At 43.3% G+C, this 14,714-nt stretch overlaps 1 protein-coding gene across 3 annotated transcripts in view; it reads left to right on the top strand.

The window, feature by feature from the left end:
- tmtc1 (transmembrane O-mannosyltransferase targeting cadherins 1) overlaps positions 1-14,714 on the top strand; it is a 163,527-nt gene that overhangs the window by 103,108 nt on the left and 45,705 nt on the right. The gene's annotated exons all lie outside the window — the stretch shown is intronic.

Here is a 14,714-nt window from a genome sequence, read left to right as displayed (position 1 = left end):
CGACTTTTTTCAAACTTTCCTGATTGCTATCAAACAAACAAAACTTCCGGCTTGATCACATCAGCGTTCGAAAGAGGGCGCGCGCGTCTTTTGACGACGTTGGCAGATGTTGGTCGCTTTGATTTCCGCTGTACGTTTTACTTCCGTCCTACGATGTCTCGCACAGGTCTCAACGAATCTCGTTTACGGCCATCGCTTTGACATATGGACTGATATCTTACAGAGCATATTTCAAACACTCAGAACTTGCTATAGCAGCGACAAAATAGCGATCAAAATGCATTCCTATATTTAATAAAATGATATAGAATTTTAATAATAAAAAATTTGCCTTCAGTTCCCCTTTAAAATCAAAGTCAATTTCACTGGCTTCTTCTTCATTAGATAAAGCACCAAATCTGTTGGATAGAGCAGCCATTTTAATAAGTGCTGTGGTGGTTGTTTCTGAATGGGAGCACAATAGAAATACGTCCGGGTAGCAACTCGCCCATGAAAGTCACACTCTCCACGACTACTATATCGACGTGCTGAAAAATGCTTCACTGCTTTGTGATTTTTACCACTGAGGAGAGGGCGGCACGGTGGTGTAGTGGTTAGCGCTGTCGCCTCACAGCAAGAAGGTCCGGGTTCGAGCCCCGTGGCCGGCGAAGGCCTTTCTGTGCAGAGTTTGCATGTTCTCCCTGTGTCCGCGTGGGTTTCCTCCGGGTGCTCCGGTTTCCCCCACAGTTTCCCCCAAAGACATGCAGGTTAGGTTAACTGGTGACACTAGATTGAGCGTAGGTGTGAATGTGAGTGTGAATGGTTGTCTGTGTCTATGTGTCAGCCCTGTGATGACCTGGCGACTTGTCCAGGGTGTACCCCGCCTTTCGCCCGTAGTCAGCTGGGATAGGCTCCAGCTTGCCTGCGACCCTGTAGAACAGGATAAAGCGGCTAGAGATGATGAGATGAGATGAGACCACTGAGGAGATGTGTGAAAAAAATTTTACCGACGTCCTCCTGATAAACCATGTCCAATCTGAATAGGGCTAAAGATGAATTCTGGATTATAAAAATCAGTAGAGATGAATCAAGCACGGTCTCACCAAGGACATTAACACGGAACGTGAAAAGTTCAGTTTTCTGATCGTTTCAAGCTATCTTTAAACATTTGAATGTGGGTTTTTCCCTTTGAATATGTAAATATGGTGTAAATTTGAATAGTACTCAAACAGCGAGTCCTAATAAGTGTATAAACATGGCACACTGTGTGTGTGTGTGTGTGTGTGTGTGTGTGTGTGTGTGTGTGTGTGTGTGTGTGTGTGTTGTACTTCTGCAGTGTAGATGTGGATTTTCCCAGCAGTCCTGGAAGAGTTACTTCCTCTTGAAAAGCTCTTGACTGTCAGTCATCCTTGAACTCCCAGAATAGAGCATCTGATTTTGTGTGTGTGTGTGTGTGTGTGTGTTTTGTCTGGTGCACTTTCTCATCTCAGATCTCTGAGTCCCGAGGGTCAGTGTGTTCTTACCCCGTGTCAACTTTGGGATAGTGTGTGTTCAGTGATGAGCAGATCTCCTATCCCCTGGTTGAATTATTTATAGTGTGTGTCTTGTGTGTTGAGGCCAATGTGAGAAAGCAGTGTGTTTGTGTGGGTGTGTGTTGCTTTGTTGCAAGTTTGAGAGTTATTCTGTTTAGGGAGACAGAAATAGGTTTTTGCAGCATATCATCAAATACAGATCCACACATGCTGTCGTGTTTTAGCGCAGTCAGTCTGCGTTGAGGATTAAAAAGGTGGAGAGCAGGAATAAGAAAGAGTGTGGGATCACCTTAGGAAGAGTTCTGATACCACTTTGGCCTGGTGGCATCTCAGGAAGCACCAGATTACCTCTGTCTATGCTGCCATGGCAACAAATAGGGATCAGATGAGGCACAATGCCAAAGCCATCATCATTGTTGTTGTTGTCGTTATCATCTTCATGACCCTCTTGACTACGACCCACTGCTACCTTTTAACACACAAAACATCATCAGCTTTAGTGTGTATGTGAACCTGTTCCTTTTCACTCAGCGTTGCCATAGCAATCTGTCTCGCACACATGTATATACATACATCTATATCTGTCACAAAGAGAACATATCCCCTAAGTGTGTGTGTGTGTGTGTGTGTCAGTCACATTAAGACGAATCCATTTGCCAGCCTCGCACATTAATCACAGCACAGCATCCACACTCCTGTAGCACATTTACTTTACCTTAGTGTTGCGTTTGACCCAGTTTAAAGATTTTATTTCGCTAATGTTTGTCAGGCTGTAAGACATTTAACAGTTATTCCACGAAATCGAGTCATACATGAGCTGATAGCAGCTATAATCCATGTATGATGAGACTGAGTGGAATAGCTGTTTTATTCTATCCACATTCACTGGATTTTGAGAAATGGAGCATTTTTATTTTTCTGCAAATTTGATAAACAAAAACTTCATGAAAAACGTCCGACAAAATCATTTCCACCTAGAACAGGGGTCACCAAACTTTTTTCTCTGGGGGCCACATTGTCGTTCCTGACTGTGATGGGGGGCCGGGGTCGGGTCAGCTATATAACAGAATTGTATGACCCAGACAAATATGACCACCAGCAGGCCTCATTGGTAGTAGAGATTACTAGCCAGGCACAGCCATCCCCACTACTATATCCCCACTACTGTATCCCCGCTACTATATCCCCGTTACTATATCCCCGCTACTATATCCCTGCTACTGTATCCCCGCTACTACATCCCCGCTACTATATCCCCACTACTATATCCCCACTACTATATCCCACACTACTATATCCCACACTACTATATCCCCACTACTATATCCCCGCTACTATATCCCCGCTACTATATCCCCACTACTATATCCCACACTACTATATCCCACACTACTATATCCCCGCTACTATATCCCCGCTACTATATCCCCGCTACTGTATCCCCGCTACTGTATCCCCGCTACTGTATCCCCGCTACTACATCCCCGCTACTATATCCCCACTACTATATCCCCACTACTATATCCCCGCTACTATATCCCCGCTACTATATCCCCACTACTGTATCCCCGCTACTGTATCCCCGCTACTGTATCCCCGCTACTGTATCCCCACTACTATATCCCCACTACTATATCCCCGCTACTGTATCCCCGCTACTATATCCCAGCTACTGTATCCCCGCTACTGTATCCCCGCTACTATATCCCCGCTACTATATCCCCGCTACTATATCCCACACTACTGTATCCCCGCTACTGTATCCCCGCTACTGTATCCCCGCTACTGTATCCCCACTACTATATCCCACACTACTGTATCCCCGCTACTGTATCCCCGCTACTGTATCCCCACTACTATATCCCCACTACTATATCCCCACTACTATATCCCCGCTACTGTATCCCCGCTACTGTATCCACGCTACTGTATCCACGCTACTATATCCCCGCTACTATATCCCACACTACTATATCCCCGCTACTGTATCCCCGCTACTGTATCCCCGCTACTATATCCCCGCTACTATATCCCACACTACTGTATCCCCGCTACTGTATCCCCGCTACTGTATCCACGCTACTATATCCACGCTACTATATCCCCACTTGATTCCTGGCACATATTTGTTTATCTTTACTAGTGGTTTGCAAAAGTAGTAATCAAGTCTTCATGCTTTGTTTTAATCTGAAATACCACAGATATTCCATTTATTTATTTTCTAATAAAAATAACATCAAAGCTGTCAAGGTAAGAAACATCTGCCGAGTTGAGGTGATTGACACTGGCAAAGGTGAGTGGAAAATTATAAATTGTAGGTAGGCCTGTTGATATTATTAATAATATTAATAATAATAATAATAGTTGTGTGCAGCACTTAATAAAGGTCAAATAAATAGGCCTATAAAATAAATACATTAAAAAAACAGTGAAATTATAATAATATGAGCAATAGATCAATAGATCACAGCAGTTGTGCTGTGTCCTGCACGTCATTGCTCTCATCCATGGCCAAAGCAAAAAACTCGAATTCTGACGCTTTCTCATTCAGCTGGTCATACACGCTGTCCCCCAAATCTTCGGTTCGCCTGGTCATAGTAGGTGCGGAGAGACTCACCGCGTTGAGCGCATCCTTCTTGTCGGGACACACCTCCTCGGCCACAGCAAGCATGCATACTTTAACAAAGTCCCCATCAGTAAATGGCTTTCCATGGGTAGCTAGTAGGTGAGCTGCCTTATAGCTAGCTCGGACAGCAGCCTGGTTGATCTGGGTTTGGCGAAGGAATCCATTCTGTTGTGCAGCCAGTCCGCATTTCATCCTCCGAATCCTGTCTTCTCTTGTTTGCCCTAGCAAACTAGCATATTCTTTGTGGCGGGTTTCGTAGTGACGACGCAGATTATATTCTTTGAAAACCGACACACTTTCTTTACATACAAGACAAACTGCACGGTCCTTACACTGAATGAAAAAATAATCGGTGGTCCACTGTTCTTTAAAAACTCTGCACTCTCTGTCAGCTTTTCGCTGACCGCTAGCCATTTTGCTGTCCTGAACACTGACAGTTCTCTGCGCATGCGCTGCCTGTCACTGCTTGATCGCGAGCATATGACGAAAATTCGGAAAATATGAATAGTTCATTTTATAACTAAATATCAATTTTAATTGATAAAAATCAACAAAATACAAGATGCAGACATGTTATTATTTGCCAAGAAGCAATTTAAAAAAATAGGCCATGACCACTTTTGGGGATTGCCTCATAGGGCCGGTTCAAGTAGTGGGGGGCAGAGGGGCTGGGGGGCCGGTCAAAGGGGGGTGGCGGGCCGGAGTCGGCCCGCGGGCCGTAGTTTGATGACCCCTGACCTAGAATGTAAACAAACCGGCGAAATGACGGTAACAATTTGTGAAAAATGCTATAATAATAATAATGGGCGGCACGGTGGTGTAGTGGTTAGTGCTGTTGCCTCACAGCAAGAAGGTCCGGGTTCGAGCCCCGTGGCCGGCGAGGGCCTTTCTGTGCGGAGTTTGCATGTTCTCCCCGTGTCCGCGTGGGTTTCCTCCGGGTGCTCCGGTTTCCCCCACAGTCCAAAGACATGCAGGTTAGGTTAATTGGTGACTCTAAATTGAGCGTAGGTGTGAATGTGAGTGTGAATGGTTGTCTGTGTCTATGTGTCAGCCCTGTGATGACCTGGCGACTTGTCCAGGGTGTACCCCGCCTTTCGCCTGTAGTCAGCTGGAATAGGCTCCAGCTTGCCTGCGACCCTGTAGAACAGGATAAAGCGGCTACAGATAATGAGATGAGATTATTAATAATAATAATTCTTAAAAAAATGTCCTTACCATGAAATATTTTCATTCCATATTTTGTTGCTTTTTTTTGGGGTCGAGTAGAGTTTTTATTTCATCCTCGGTTAATTCAGCAACACGCGCCGCCATTTTGTTTTTCTCTACTCATGGTATACTACTTTCACACTACCTATAATGCTTTGCATCTTTGGGGGTAACCAAAATGTGGACAGAGCAATTTGAAATATACTTTGGAGCTTTTACTTTGTAGAATCTGTAATCAAAACTACTTTTTTTATCCCCCCGCCAAACTTCATTGCTATAGAAGATATCTTCATGAAACTTTGTATACATATCAAGCAACATGTAAACTGGTGCCTTTTGCTATTTTGGATTTTTCAAATTTTTACATAAAAAATAAATTTTGACTTCGTTTCTAAGACCTATGTTCGTTTCCGGAGCATATATCCAAAACTATTCATGATACGGATTTGAAACTCGGTATACATGTTAACAAGGTGATGTAGATGTGCCTTTTCATACGAATAAATTTGAGTAATTTTTCATGTTTCCATAGAAACAATTTCAGACTTAGTCTCTCAGGTTAGTCATAAGGGTCAGTTTTGTTTCCGGAGCAGAACTTGAAAACTATGAGTGGTACGGTCTTGAAAGTTGGTATATGTGTTGAGTAAGTACAACCCCGATTCCAAAAAAGTTGGGACAAAGTACAAATTGTAAATAAAAATGGAATGCAATGATGTGGAAGTTTCAAAAGTCCATATTTTATTCAGAATAGAACATAGATGACATATCAAATGTTTAAACTGAGAAAATGTATCATTTAAAGAGAAAAATTAGGTGATTTTAAATTTCATGACAACAACACATCTCAAAAAAGTTGTGACAAGGCCATGTTTACCACTGTGAGACATCCCCTTTTCTCTTTACAACAGTCTGTAAATGTCTGGGGACTGAGGAGACAAGCTGCTCAAGTTTAGGGATAGGAATGTTAACCCATTCTTGTCTAATGTAGGATTCTAGTTGCTCAACTGTCTTAGGTCTTTTTTGTCGTATCTTCCGTTTTATGATGCGCCAAATGTTTTCTATGGGTGAAAGATCTGGACTGCAGGCTGGCCAGTTCAGTACCCGGACCCTTCTTCTACGCGGCCATGATGCTGTAATTGATGCAGTATGTGGTTTGGCATTGTCATGTTGGAAAATGCAAGGTCTTCCCTGAAAGAGACGTCGTCTGGATGGGAGCATATGTTGCTCTAGAACCTGGATATATCTTTCAGCATTGATGGTGTCTTTCCAGATGTGTAAGCTGCCCATGCCACACGCACTAATGCAACCCCATACCATCAGAGATGCAGGCTTCTGAACTGAGCGCTGATAACAACTTGGGTCGTCCTTCTCCTCTTTAGTCTGAATGACACGGCGTCCCTGATTTCCATAAAGAACTTCAAATTTTGATTCGTCTGACCACAGAACAGTTTTCCACTTTGCCACAGTCCATTTTAAATGAGCCTTGGCCCAGAGAAGACGTCTGCGCTTCTGGATCATGTTTAGATACAGCTTCTTCTTTGAACTATAGAGTTTTAGCTGGCAACGGCGGATGGCACGGTGAATTGTGTTCACAGATAATGTTCTCTGGAAATATTCCTGAGCCCATTTTGTGATTTCCAATACAGAAGCATGCCTGTATGTGATGCAGTGCCGTCTAAGGGCCCGAAGATCACGGGCACCCAGTATGGTTTTCCGGCCTTGACCCTTGCGCACAGAGATTCTTCCAGATTCTCTGAATCTTTTGATGATATTATCAAATCAAATCAAATCAAGTTTATTTGTATAGCGCTTTTAACAATAAACATTGTCGCAAAGCAGCTTTACAGAATTTGAACGACTTAAAACATGAGCTAATTTTATCCCTAATCTATCCCCAATGAGCAAGCCTGTGGCGACGGTGGCAAGGAAAAACTCCCTCAGACGACATGAGGAAGAAACCTCGAGAGGAACCAGACTCAAAAGGGAACCCATCCTCATTTGGGCAACAACAGACAGCCTGACTATAATATTAACAGTTTTAACAGGTATAACCCTCAACTGTCCTCATGGGGCCGTCCTTCACAGGAGCGGTGCGATAAAACTCCGACCAGACACAGGGCACCAGGATGGATCAAGCAGGTCCAAGGGGCAGAAGAGGCCAGCATCTCGATCCCAGGATCAACATGTAACTCAGAGGGACAGATTGGGGGGGGGGGGGGAGAGAAAGAAAACACGTTGTTAGGTATGCCCTAAAAATGACAAGTACTATTAAATCTGTGTGGTAGGCTCGCAGAGACGAGAGTCTTTACATCAGGCATAACACACAACAATGGCATGTTAATATGGTAAAAAATATCATGAGCTGCTCTGGCTGGATGCTTGATTGGGTGATGGGAGCACACTCCTCAGCAATGATGAGATGCAGATGGGACCCTTAGGGCTGGCCAAGACAATTCAGTTACATTTCACCGGGTCTGGGACATGCGACAGAATGTCTGACGGCCGATTCCCTGCAGGCTACGATAGCCAGTCGAGGTCTCCACCCTCTCCACCAAAAGATTTCCTGTTGACTCCATGTAACTCAGAGGGACAGATTTGGGGGGGGGAAGAAAACACAGCTGGTTAGGTATGCCCAATGTCACCTGAATAAGTAGGAGCAGTATACATATTGCACCGAGTACAAGCAGGGACTCCGGCAACTAACTATGACAGCATAACTAAAAGGAGAGAGCCAGAAGGTAACACAGGCATGAGGGAGCCCCGGGACATAAAGCAGCCAGCCACTGCACCGTCAACAAACTCGAGTGAGCAAGCGAGTGGGGACTGACAGCATCCATACATCCCAGTTTACCAAAACACTCTATGTCTGAGGACCCTCCAGATCTACTCCTTTACCTCATAAACACCATTAACAAAAGGCTTGACTAAACAGATATGTTTTCAGCCTAGACTTAAATGCTGAGACTGTGTCTGATTCTCGAACACTGCTTGGAAGGCTGTTCCATAACTGTGGGGCTTTGTAAGAAAAGGCTCCGCCCCCTGATGTAGCCTTCACTATACGAGGTACCAGCAGATAGCCTGCACCTTTTGATCGAAGTAGGCGTGGCGGGTCATAGAGGAGCAGAAGTTCACTCAGGTACTGTGGTGCGAGACCATTTAGTGCTTTAAAGGTCAATAGTAGTATTTTATAATCAATACGAAATTTGATTGGGAGCCAATGCAGTGTGGATAAGACAGGCGTGATGTGGTCATATTTTCTAGTTCTAGTAAGGACTATTGCTGCTGCATTTTGAACTAACTGGAGCTTGTTTATGCACTTATTGGAACATCCAGACAGTAAGGCATTACAATAATCCAACCTGGAGATAACGAAAGCATGAACTAGTTTTTCTGCATCATGCAATGACATTAAATTTCTTATCTTTGCAATATTTCTGAGATGAAAGAAAGCTATCTGGGTGATGTTATCAATGTGAGTTATGCACTGTATGCACTGTAGATGATGATATGTTCAAACTCTTTGCAATTTTACACTGTCGAACTCCTTTCTGATATTGCTCCACTATTTGTCGGCGCAGAATTGGGGGATTGGTGATCCTCTTCCCATCTTTACTTCTGAGAGCCGCTGCCACTCCAAGATGCTCTTTTTATACCCAGTCATGTTAATGACCTATTGCTAATTGACCTAATGAGTTGCAATTTGGTCCTCCAGCTGTTCCTTTTTTGTACCTTTAACTTTTCCAGCCTCTTATTGCCCCTGTCCCAACTTTTTTGAGATGTGTTGCTGTCATGAAATTTCAAATGAGCCAATATTTGGCATGAAATTTCAAAATGTCTCACTTTCGACATTTGATATGTTGTCTATGTTCTATTGTGAATACAATATCAGTTTTTGAGATTTGTAAATTATTGCATTCCGTTTTTATTTACAATTTGTACTTTGTCCCAACTTTTTTGGAATCGGGGTTGTAATGTATATGTGCCTTTTTGATACTAAGAAATGTGAGAAATGTTAATTTTTAGCTCACCTGGACCAAAGATCCGGTGGGTTTCTGCCATGGGCTGCTGAGGTCAGTGTAAAGAGGTCGGGTTGGTTTCCTGTAGCAGAACTTGAAAAATGTGACAAATAATATCTTGAAACTTGGCATATAGTTAGTATACAGGGCGGGGGATATAGATGACTCTGTCTTCTTGTTTTAAATGTTTACATGTAATCCCATGGAAAGCAGTTGCAAGGCGGGCAGAAAGCAGCTGGGTTTGTAGAGCTGTTTTTTTTTTTCTTTTAAAAAGTTGAAAAAAGTTCAGAAAAGCGTGGAGCTCTTTATCTAAACTCAAGCGCTCTTTATGTCGCAACCTGTCACGTCACAGCTAGTGAGAAAAAACAAACATGACAGCTCATTGTAACTAGAGAACGGGTTCCTTTTTGAGCCCAGTTCCTCTCCAGGGTTCTTTGATTTTCCTCAACATTGTCGCTCCCGGGTTGTGGATTTCTATGAAGCTGCTTGGTGACGGTGTCTATAATTACAAGCACTGTACTGATACAGTGAATTGAATTGAATTGAATTTGACTGACAGATCCAGTTCCTGCTGTGTGAATGGGGTCATGCTGCCGTCTTGTGTTTATGTGAAACGTATGAGGCAGAGGAATAATGCCAAAGCCAAAGCTAGCACTGATGCACTGTTGGAGTCCTGTACAGGATTTCTGCCTTCTGCTCAGCACTCTTTGACAAACAACCACTTCCTCTGAGTCTCTTTTTCTGTAGAGGAATTTTGACTTTCAGTTATTGAGTGGTTTTTCTACAAGGATTCTTGAATGGTCCAGTCATGTGCATGCTGAAAGAGTAACTCCAGCTCTTATTTTGATCAAAGTTGAGGGTTGGCTTTAGATCAACTTTAAGTCAGCAATTGAGTCCTGGGGCGGAGCTTATTACATACTCCTCAGTCCCATGTTAGTGAGACATCACCGAAAATCAGGCATATATGGTCATAGAGGCCTCGCAGTGGTGGGAGGTTTACCAGTTGGCTGTAAATGAGAAAACTATGTTGATTTATACATCTGCAGAGATGTCCACAACCGCCGGCGACCGACGGTTTTCTCCGCCTACACAGACGGTCTGCACCGGCTAGTCAATCCCAGAAAAATATAAAAACATGCCTTTCAGTGTTCAAGTGATTTATATCGTCTTTGCTGCCCATAATTTGCTGCAAATCCAGTTATTTCACCACGAAATTGTCTTCGACTCAGATCCAGCATGACTGGAAGTGATGCCATATTTGTTGATCGATTCTCATGTTCTGATTGGCTGAGCCAGACCACGTGACCATGCCGTAGCAGACGGGAAAGATGCAGTTGGTTGTTCTTGCAGAGGATTCCACTCGGTTTTCACAAAATGCCACCGAAGAAGAAACTAAAACCTTCCATGGGCCAAATAAATATAAAGTCCATGTTTTCTACAGGTTTGTACATCGCATCTCATCATCTCTAGCTGCTTTATCCTGTTCTGCAGGGTCGCAGGCAAGCTGGAGCCTATCCCAGCTGACTACGGGCGAAAGGCGGGGTACACCCTGGACAAGTCGCCAGGTCATCACAGGGCTGACACATAGACACAGACAACCATTCACACTCACATTCACACCTACGGTCAATTTAGAGTCACCAGTTAACCTAACCTGCATGTCTTTGGACTGTGGGGGAAACCGGAGCACCCGGAGGAAACCCACGCGGACACGGGGAGAACATGCAAACTCCGCACAGAAAGGCCCTCGCCGGCCACGGGGCTTGAACCCGGACCTTCTTGCTGTGAGGCGACAGTGCTAACCACTACACCACCGTGCCGCCCCAGGTTTGTACATATAAATCATAATTAATATTTTCATATCCAGAAGCTACCCGGAGTGCCGAAGTTCCCATAGCAATGTCTGGTCCCTTAGCTCAGGCTTCATACTTATAAAGTGCAAATAACTAATTGTGTGCTGAAATTAAAACTATACAACACACAAAACCACACCAGAAGTACATCAAGTCCATTACACATGCACCAGATAAACTCACCATGTAGTTATGTTGCAGAGCCAGGCAGCGTACTACAGAGGGGAACTGAGAAAGCCAAGCACACACACATCTGGAGGGAAATTTCAAACAGATTTCACAGGTATTTTACAGGGAAATGGTTTGTAATTTTATTAGCTGAAAATACACCAGAAGGCATGTAAATTTAAAAATTTTCTGCCCCCAGAGCCCAGTAGCACACTGCAGTGGCTTCACCGCTGCAAATTCCAGAGCCGCCTACTACTTTAGATTTTCTGGAAAGCCCTACATCTGATTTCTCCCATGGGATTGAAAAACTGTTTTGTTTTTTCTTTCCCTGATACGTAACTTAGGCTGTGGTTTCCGATCTCCTCAAGGCTGTTTGTTATTTTCAGCTTTCATAGTTTTCTCTTGGGTTCATTTGTTTTCCTGAATGCGCCACAAAACCAGGAAGTAGTACGCTTCGGCTTTGAGTGTTAAATAAAACTTCTGTAATCTAGCATCTGTAATCAAGTGAAAAAGTGAAAATGAATCTTTACAGAAATGGTTAGTTTTATTTGTTGTCCAGTCCAGGTGTTTCAGTTCACACTCCATTCATTCATTCCATACTGTATATGATTCTTTCAGTTATTGAAGTACTTAATGCTTTCTTAATGGAAAAAATACAGTATATACAGTCCCCTCCATGATTATTGGCACCCCTTGGAAAGATTAGTAAAAACATTGAGAAGGGGTTAGACACTGTATAATTGTTTGTATTGGTGAAGATGAGGATGGGTTTGCTCTCAAAGATTCTTCATGTCGTCTCAGGGAGTTTTTGCTCCCCAGTCATGAGTTAGTAGTTGAGACTTGGTCTCAAGACCACCTTTTGAAGGTCTCGGGTTTGTCTTGGTCTCAGGTTTTATAACAAGACCAGTCAAGACCTCAACTGCAGGGATTTCTCTAAGTTGCCTGTGCATTATGTGATTTGTTAACATGATTACTGTGATTTGGATATAAAACTTCAAATGCAGCCAATAACGTGACTCATTGCTGATTTGAATTTTTTGTCATTGTTGATGGTTGTCAACCCACCCAACACCCTTCACACACGCTGGTCTGGTCCTGGTCTTGACTCAGTCTCGCCCTGCCTTGGTCCTGGTCTTGACGTGGTCTTGCCCTGCCTTGGTCCTGGTCTTGACCTGGTCTCGCCCTGCCTTGGTCCTGGTCTTGACCTGGTCTTGCCCTGCCCTGGTCCTGGTCTTGACTCACCCTGTATCTGAAATTGCTCACTTGTTCACTACTCCCTCCTCCCTATATAGGGAATTACGATATAGAGGACTATATAGTGAGCTCATTGGTAAAATGAAAAAAACACTTTCGGACACTAGTCCGTCACACTGGTATTTACGTCATTACTGTCGCACGATTAAAACGTGCCAGATCAGTTGGCAGGTGGGTTTCAAAATAATAAATACATGCATGTATTTTTGTGATAAATCCATATTATACTGAATGTATATCCCACATTAATCAATACAAAGTACTTGGTGTCTGCTGCATCTTTTAGTTTTTTTTAAATCAAGGCTGAATGCTTTCTTCTTTGCCGCTGCCTTTTATTAAATCAAATTTGAGACTTTTAATTTGATTTCTCTCAGCGTGACTGCAATGCATGATGGGATATATTGCTTTGGTTAGTGACCATCGGTTGTACACTACTTTTCATGATGCACTGTGGGATACTTTGAGTGCACTATATAGGGTGTAAATAATCCTCACTAAGGTTTCGGACAGTGGGCGCGATTTCGGAAACAGGGTTGGTCTCGCCCTGCCCTGGTCCTGGTCTTGACTCGGTCTTGCCCTACCATGGTCTTTGTCTTGACTTGGTCTCAATCCATCAGAGTCTTGGTCTTGTCTCAGTCTTGACAGACTCTGATCTTGGTCATGACTTGGTCTTAGTTTAAGTGGTCTTAACAATAACACTACTCACCACTATAGATTGGAGAACTAAAGCTATATCCAGATTTCTGTGAGCTGCTTTGTGACTACAGTGATGCTTGAAAGTTTGTGAACCCTTTAGAATTTTCTATATTTCTGCATAAATATGACCTAAAACAGCATCAGATTTTCACACAAGTCCTAAAAGTAGATAAAGAGAACCCAGTTAAACAAATGAGACAAAAATATTATACTTGGTCATTTATTTATTGAGGAAAATGATCCAATATTACATATCTGTGAGTGGCAAAAGTATGTGAACCTTTGCTTTCAGTATCTGGTGTGACCCCCTTGTGCAGCAATAACTGCAACTAAACGTTTGCGGTAACTGTTGATCAGTCCTGCACACCAGCTTGGAGGAATTTTAGCCCATTCCTCCATACAGAACAGCTTCAACTCTGGGATGTTGGTGGGTTTCCTCACATGAACTGCTCGCTTCAGGTCCTTCCACAACATTTCCATTGGATTAAGGTCAGGACTTTGACTTGGCCATTCCAAAACATTAACTTTATTCTTATTTAACCATTCTTTGGGAGAACGACTTGTGTGCTTAGGGTCGTTTTCTTGCTGCATGACCCACCTTCTCTTGAGATTCAGTTCATGGATAGATGTCCTGACATTTTCCTTTAGAATTCACTGGTATAATTCAGAATTCATTGTTCCATCAACGATGGCAAGCCATCCTGGCCCAGATGCAGCAAAACAGGCCCAAACCATGATATTACCACCACCATGTTTCACAGATGGGATAAGGTTCTTATGCTGGAATGCAGTGTTTTCCTTTCTCCAAACATAATGCTTCTCATTTAAACCAAAAAGTTCTATTTTGGTCTCATCTGTCCACAAATTATTTTTCCAATATCCTTCTGGCTTGTCCACGTGATCTTTAGCAAACTGCAGACAAGCAGCAATGTTCTTTTTGGAGAGCAGTGGCTTTCTCCTTGCAGCCCTGCCATGCAAACCATTGTTGTTCAGTGTTCTCCTGATGGTGGACTCATGAACATTAACATTAGCCAATGTGAGAGAGGCCTTCAGTTGCTTAGAAGTTACCCTGGGGTCCTTTGTGACCTTGCTGACTATTACATGCCTTGCTCTTGGAGTGATCTTTGTTGGTCGACCACTCCTGAGGAGGGTAACAATGGTCTTGAATTTCCTCCATTTGTACACAATCTGTCTGACTGTGGATTGGTGGAGTCCAAATTCTTTAGAGATGGTTTTGTAACCTTTTCCAGCCTGATGAGCATCAACAATGCTGTTTCTGAGGTCCTTTGTTCGTGCTGTGATACACGTCCACAAACGTGTGTTGTGAAGATCAGACTTTGATAGATCCCTGTTCTTTAAATAAAACAGGGTGCCCACTCACACC

Source organism: Neoarius graeffei, chromosome 21 (assembly GCF_027579695.1).
Source record: "Neoarius graeffei isolate fNeoGra1 chromosome 21, fNeoGra1.pri, whole genome shotgun sequence".
Lineage (NCBI taxonomy): Eukaryota > Metazoa > Chordata > Actinopteri > Siluriformes > Ariidae > Neoarius > Neoarius graeffei.
Note: the sequence above shows the minus strand (reverse complement) of the source record. Positions and strands in the feature narration are given on the sequence as shown.